Raw genomic sequence first — 7,401 nt, 5'->3', positions numbered from 1 at the left:
TTTTTTTTTTTATTGAATGGTAACTATGTACATTAATGCACTTCTGGGGTACAGTGTGGGGTTTTCACACACAATCCAAAACACTTCCATCAAGATGACCAGTTTTCATGGAGAAACATTTGATTTGATTAACTTAGGCTTTGGAGTATATGCATGGGAAACTCCGGGTAGAAATTTATTTGAGAGAATGGCAAACAGTGTCATGAATAATGACTTTCAGAGTAGATCTGGGTTCTGAAGGATATTGTACGACACATTAATTTCATAATTTATATTATGAAACCAAAATGTTTTTATTAACTTTTAAGTCTAAAGTATAAAGTTATTTCATTATTTTTCATCTCTCTCCCAAATTATTGCTTTAGGCATTGGGAAGCCATTGAAGATTATTGAAATGAGGCAGGCATCATGATAGCAGTGTTAGAAAATTAGTGATAATATTCAAGATAGGTTGGAAGGAAAACAGGTATCTATTGAAAGCTTTTAAGGTAGTTCTGAGTGAGATGAGTAGAGCCTGAGCTGATTATTACTAGTTCATTAAGTGACAATGGAATAGAAGGGAGGAATATGAAGAGTGTGGGAAGCTGATTTCTTTAATTGACTGAATCTCTGTAGTTAGGTTACAAAGATGTTTTATGAAAGAGGAATTGATAGGACTTGGAGACTATGGATTTAAACACAAAGAAAAGAATATTAGTGTTTATTAAATCAATTTCAGAGACTGTCAAAATTGTTAATTGATGTGAGAATTTGTGTAGAATTGAAGATTGCTCATAAGTATAGGTTATGGCTTGGGACCTAAAATTACTAATCTTTTATATTAATAAAGTCATTTATTATATGATTATACTGGCATAGGAGCATATTAAAAAATTTAAAAGAATTTAAGTGATTTATGGTTTAAATCTAAAGTATCAGTTCTAATCTAAAGTCTACAATCTTAATGTGACATTTCTGTCCATTCTTGGCTTTCTTTTCATTTTTATCACTTGAATAATTTTTCTTACTAAGCTATTTCTAATTTAAAAAATTGGGAACAAGTAGTATGTTCCTTATGGATAAAGTGAATTGTGTTTCAGGTTGGTTCCTAGAAAACTCAGTGTCAAATTTATGGGTTTTTTTTTTGTCGTTTGTGAACTCCCTCAAATCTCCAACTTCTGCTAAATGACTAAATAGAATAGTGTTTAGAAAATATGCTATTTTAGTGCTATATCACTGTAAACTTAGATTGCTGTATTATAAAGACATTTCTAAAAAAGGAGCATATTATCTATTCATTAATTGCCTTTGTTTTATGTGTGGTTATTTTAATAAGTTATCTTAAAGCAATTTATTTGAAATATTACTGTATTTATTTGAAGTAAATATTATAAAGTATTTTGAAATGCTTAAATTCAAGATTCTCATTTAAATGGTACATTTTAAAGGTATTTTGCTCGCCCAGGATAAGAAAATCAACTGAATGGATGATATTTCTTGGTTCTTCCCTGGAACTTCTTATTAAATAAATAGAAGTAAATAATACAGGTATATTATAACTGTGGTGCATTGTTTGGGACTTTATGTTCCTGCTTCTAAATGTAGACTCTTGAAGTTCTCTCTGGAGTGACAGCACCAGGGATGGAAACTGTAATGGTAGAACTGTAGTTTATTGGTAGCACTTAAATGAATGAAAGTGACCTTTGTGGCTAGCCTAGTGTAGGCCATAGGCTTGCAAAAGGGTGAAACTCAGCTTTGCTGATGCTAAGACTTTCTCAGACTAATGCCACCATCATTCTTTTCCTTATGCCTTTAGCAGCGCAGTGTATTGGTAAACTAGTCAATAGCTTAGCAAATTGTTACTTTAATTTATATGTGAGTATCTTTTCATAGGCTTAGGTGCCACTAAATTTTGGGGGGTCACTTGATCTGTTTTAAGGAAACTAGTCTTTTGTTATAGGTCTTAAAAACTGTTTTTTTTCATCTGTTACTTGAATTTTGACCATAAGGTATATTTTTCTATTTAGAATTTTTTTGTACTCAGATTTATCATTTTCTTTTATGACTTTGAGTGAGAAAAGTCATTGAGTTTTGTGTAATTCTCTGAAAGGTCTTCTCAAAGATCATCAAAGTTTCTTCCATATTTTCTCCTAGTACTTTTTTTTGTGATTTTTTTTTTTATTTTAACATTTATTTCTTAGACTTATTTGCAGTTTACTTTGTTGTAGAGAGTGAAGTAGTGATGTCCTTTTATACGTCAGGATGATCCCCATTTGTCCCAACATTCTTTGAGTCATCCATCTTTTTTGTTAACTGTTTTGAAATGCTCCTTTTGTCATATACGTGTTGTGTGGGCGAAGTTATTTTCTCCTCTGTTTATGGGTCTGTGCCTGAGGAAGTATCAGATTGTTTTAATTGCTACATTCTAGAAATAAAATACTAGTTAATAGGGCTTTCCAGAATTATTTTTCTTGGCCATCAATTTGGCCAAGGCCATACTTTTCTACCTAATCTTTAAAATGTGCTCATAAATTAATTTTGAGATAATTAAAATATCTTCAGTATTGAAATTACACATTTTCCCACAAACTCATGGTTTTCATTAACATGTATTGTTAAAAAAATTACGTACAGTGTGAAATACAGGCTTTTAGAAATAAATAAATATTAAGTATTCTAGTCTCCCTGAAACAAATTCTGTTAGACAGATGTTTGGCTTTCTCTTGTTCATTGGTAATAGATTGGAAAAGAAGGATAAATTTTCCTTGCTTTTTTATTTCCAAAACCACTTTTGTATTGGGAAAGGAAGAAATAGTCTTTGTAGTCCCGTAGTAGAAACTGTAGCTGCCAAATATTGGATTTTTAAAAAGTAGTTTCTGATTCTTTACTGAGGTCGCCCATTACTTTTAAGGAGTCTTTTCTTTAATAGCTAGTTCTTCTCATTGATGGAATTGCTACCATAGATAAGGTTTATAAAGTTTAAGTTTTGTTTTTCAAACAGGACTTGGGAGTTGTCTAGTATATTCTTGATCCCTTGGAAGTTCAGTGTTAGTTAACGGAATCTTTTTTTTTCCTTTTAAACTAGGCTTACAACTAAGTACAGGAACAAAAAAAGATGAGCTGAGGTTGTATTTAGGAGTAGTATAGGTAGCAGATTAAGGGAAAAATACTAGCCCCTAGTTGTAAAGAATTTTATGCTCCTAAAATCAGGAGTCTTAGGATTGTTTTGTAAGGACAATCACATGTGTTTTTACTGACCTTTGAGTTGTTTTTGTGAAAAGAGAGAACTTTACCTGGGTTACCAGGTGTGTCTGCGCATTTTTTTCTCTTCAACTTTGCAAGGTGTTTGTAACCAACATTATTATGTTTGTTTATCGTAGTGTTCTGATATCGCTAGACGTAGCTGATCTGAAAGCATTAAAAAAAATTATTTTAAGCTACCAGAGCTTTTGATCTCAGAAAATAAGGGAATTTACTTTTTAAATTTCTATTTTACTTTTTCTAAGGTTAAAAATGCTTAAAGCTGTCATATAAATCCCTTTCATAAACAGTCTTTAGAACTTCCTAGTCTCAACTCATCAACATCCTTATTAAAGAAAGTTTTATTATTCTGCCAAATTCTGGTATTTTAATTTTATATAAAATTTTTTATATTAAACTTTTTGTTGGATGCTTTTGCTTACATAAGGTGAATTATGAAAACCACAGTTAATTATTTTATTATCCAGGGGGTCCATAAAGTTCGTGTGCAGTTTACAATGCAAAACTAATTTAAATTGCACACAAACTTTACAGACACCCTGTATTTTATGTCACGTATCCTACACACAAATCTGCTATACAGGATTAGGGCTAGAATAGTTCTTAGTCCCTTTGAATAAGGACTGAGAAGCTGCCTCTTAATCAACATGCCCTTCTCATTTACCCACAATTATCATTCAAGCTTTCTGTTTAACTCTTTCTAAAAGTTTGCTAATGAAACATACTGCAGGGCCTATAGTTAGCATTGATAAAATCAGACATGCATATTTTAATGTCATGGTAAAAAAGTTGTGGGTAAAAACTGTGATTAAAATTGCTTCAGTACAATGGAATTTTAGTTTGTTTACTTCCTTAATTCTATTTTGGGGAGTTTTAACATTTATTTCTTTGTTATTGAAAATTTCCAGCACAACCAAAGGAAAACAGAATAGTGAATGAAACCTTTTAGGGAATACAGGAATAAAAAACTAACATGTTTTTCCTGCTTTCTACTCATTACTCTCATACAGTCATTCAAATCTTCTGACAACAGACTGTGAGAACCGCCCTCCCTGCCCCCCCAAATCGATTCTCCAGCAGATACCAGCTGGGTGTCCTCTAACTCAATTCTGACACTATATACATGGAAATTCTACAGGTTGAGCGCTTAGTCCATGAAAATTGCCTTCCACTTCAGATACCAGTCACAAGTTCAGGTGTCTGGGGCTTCTAACTGACCAGAGTGTAAATCAGGGTCCCCAGGATTCCCTCCTCAGGTTCTGTTAATTTGCTAGAGTGGTTCATGGAATTCAGGGAAACCTTCTATTTGCATTTACCCATTTATGAGGATAGTATTAATACAGAGGATATGGATGGACAGTCCTGTGGAAGAGATGCATAGGACAAGATATACAGGAAGGAGGGAGTGGAAATTCCGTGCCTTCTCCGGGCTCCCACCCTCCAAAAACCTCCACTTGTTCAACTGTTTGGAAACTCCAACCCCAGTCCTTTTGAGTTTTCATTAAATCATCGACCTTTGCATTGGTGATAAGTGTCACCTGCAGCCCCTTTCCCCTCTCTGTGGGTTGGGGGGAGGGCTTAAAGTCCCAACCCTCTAATCATGCCTTGGTCTTTCTCATGACTAACTCCTATGCTGATTCTACCTAGGAACTCCAACTAACAGTCATCTGATTCCTGTACAAAAGACATTCTTCTCCCTTGGTAGAGAATGAGGATTTTAGGAGCTGTATGCCCAGCATTGAGGATGGAGACCAAGTCTGTATTTCACAGTATTGCAAAACAATATTTAGCCATCACTTTGCCTAACAACCATTAATCCATGTCCCATCCCTCACTCATAAATGTTTCATTATGTATCTTACAAACTGTAAGTACTCCTTTTAGAACTATAACTACTGTCTGGGTGCAGTGACTCATGCCTGTAATCCTGGAACTCTGGAGGCCGAGATAGGTAGATTGCTTGAACTCAGGAATTAGAGCCTGAGCAATAGGGAAACCTCATCTTGCTAAAAATAGAAAAACTAGCCAGGCATGGTGGTACACGCCTATAGTCCCAGCTATACTTGGGAGGCTGAGGCAAGAGGATCTCTTGAGCCCAAGAGTTTGAGGTTGCTGTGAGGTGGGACATAGTTGTACTCTACCAAGGTCAACAGAGTCCTGTGTCTCAAAAAAAAAAAATATATATATATATATATTAACTATAATAACCCTCAATCAAATATTCTCTCATTATATAATTTGTTTCAAAAAATTATTTTTTGAAAAGATTCTTAATCTAAAAGATTAAAGGAAATTAAGAAATGAGAAAAATCTGTTTTAAAGTATCTACTTACATATTTACTATTTATGCCATTTTTCATTCCTTTATGAAGATCAAGTTTCTGGTAATCATTTTCCTTCATTCTGGAGAACTTCATTTAACGTTTCTTGTAGTGTAGATCTTGGTGATAAATTCTTTCAGCATTTGTTTTCGTCTTTTGTTTATCTGAAAATAGCTTTACTAATCTTTAGTTTTTTGATGTATCAGTCAATTCTCATTATTTGCTGTAGATAACGTATCAGCCCTGTGCATAGGGACCATTTTAAACAGGGAAGTGACCAACAAAACGCAAAAATGAGAAAAGTAGGGCATTAACTAGTAAAGGGCCCTTTTTTACATTGTGTAAGGTGAGCAGAAACAAGAAAGCCACACAGTTGGTTATCTTCCACCTCAGCAGAGGAGCATGCACATTGGGTGACCAGAATACTTGCACACGTCCTGGAAAGTGTTTCAAGTATTGACTTTGAAGTTATAAATGTAGTGAGTAGGAGAATTTGTAAATAAGGAACCAGTGAATAATGAGGATTGACTAATTCTAGGTTGTCAGTTTTCATCATTTTAATGGTATTACATTATCAAGTTCTGATTGAATTATTACATCGATTCAATGAGAGGTCAGGTCATTCTTACCACAGTTTCCCTTTTTCTTCTGACTGTTTTTAAGGTTGTTTCTTTACTTTTGGCTTTTTTCTTTTTCATTTTTTACCCTCAGGTTAATATAAGGGTATACATGATTAGGTTGCCTTGTTTACAGTTGTTAGGTAAGATCCCAGTTGTAGTGGAGTCCTTCACCGGGAGGCGTGCCATGTAACTGTACCCATTAGATGGTACCTTACTGAGCCCCGCCTCTTCCCCCCTTCCCTTCTTGAACTGCATTGTGTTTTCCTCTCATGAGGCCTGTAGTTGTCCAGCTACTAGTTTCATGTATCTTTGCTTTTCAGTTTGACCTCTGTGATGTGCCTCTTTGTGGTGGCATTTATCCTTCTTTGGAGTTCATTGAGGTTCTTGGATCTGCTGGTTTTCCAAATACGACTTTTTGTCACATTTTAGGCCATTTTATCATTAGTTTTCCTCTGTTTCAGTCACTGTTGCTTTTTTTGTGAACTGCAGTTACAAATATCTTAACTCCTTGATTTTTGTCCTCAGATCGCTGTTCTTTTTTTCCCTGCTGCTGTGCTTCAGTTTGGATAGTTTCTAATCATCGTCAAGCTAATTTATCAATAAATCTTTTATTCTGTATCGTCCAATCTACTTTTTTTTTTTGAGACAGAGCCTCAAGCTGTCCCCTGGGTAGAGTTCTGTGGCATCACAGCTCACAGCAACCTCCAAATCCTGGAATCAAGCCAGTCTCCTGCCTCCGCCTCCCAAGTAGCTGGGACCACAGGCGCCCGCCACAACGCCTGGCTGTTTTTTGGTTGCAGCCATCATTGTTGTTTGGTGGGCCTGGGCTGGATTCAAACCTGCCACCTTAGGTGTATGTGGCTGGCACCTTAGTCACTTGAGCCACGTCTAATCTACTTTTAAGCTCACCTAGTGTTTTTGTTGTTGTTGTTGTTATTAATGTAATTTTCAGTTCTAGCATTTCCACTTGGTTTTTTTCTCTAGTCTGTGTTTCTCTACCAAGATTCCCTATCTGTTCACTATGTCTATCTTCTTTTCTGTATACTTAGTAATATTTTAATTTCCATTTTAGTGTTTATTGAGTCACCACTGTATTCTGTGTTTGTTTACATTGGCTATTTTTTCTGATTTATGGGCATATTTTCTTGCTGCTTTACATGTCTAGTAATTTTTTTATTTTATATTGTCTGTCATGGATATGGTGGGGTTTTTTTTTTTTT

At 34.8% G+C, this 7,401-nt stretch overlaps 1 protein-coding gene across 2 annotated transcripts in view; it reads left to right on the top strand.

The window, feature by feature from the left end:
• The window catches only part of RTN4 (reticulon 4), an 82,354-nt gene that overhangs the window by 4,486 nt on the left and 70,467 nt on the right, over positions 1-7,401 (top strand). The gene's annotated exons all lie outside the window — the stretch shown is intronic.

Source organism: Otolemur garnettii, unplaced genomic scaffold (genome assembly GCF_000181295.1).
Source record: "Otolemur garnettii isolate 467f Iridium unplaced genomic scaffold, OtoGar3 scaffold00024, whole genome shotgun sequence".
In the NCBI taxonomy this organism is placed as follows: domain Eukaryota; kingdom Metazoa; phylum Chordata; class Mammalia; order Primates; family Galagidae; genus Otolemur; species Otolemur garnettii.
This window is presented reverse-complemented; position numbering and strand designations above follow the sequence as displayed.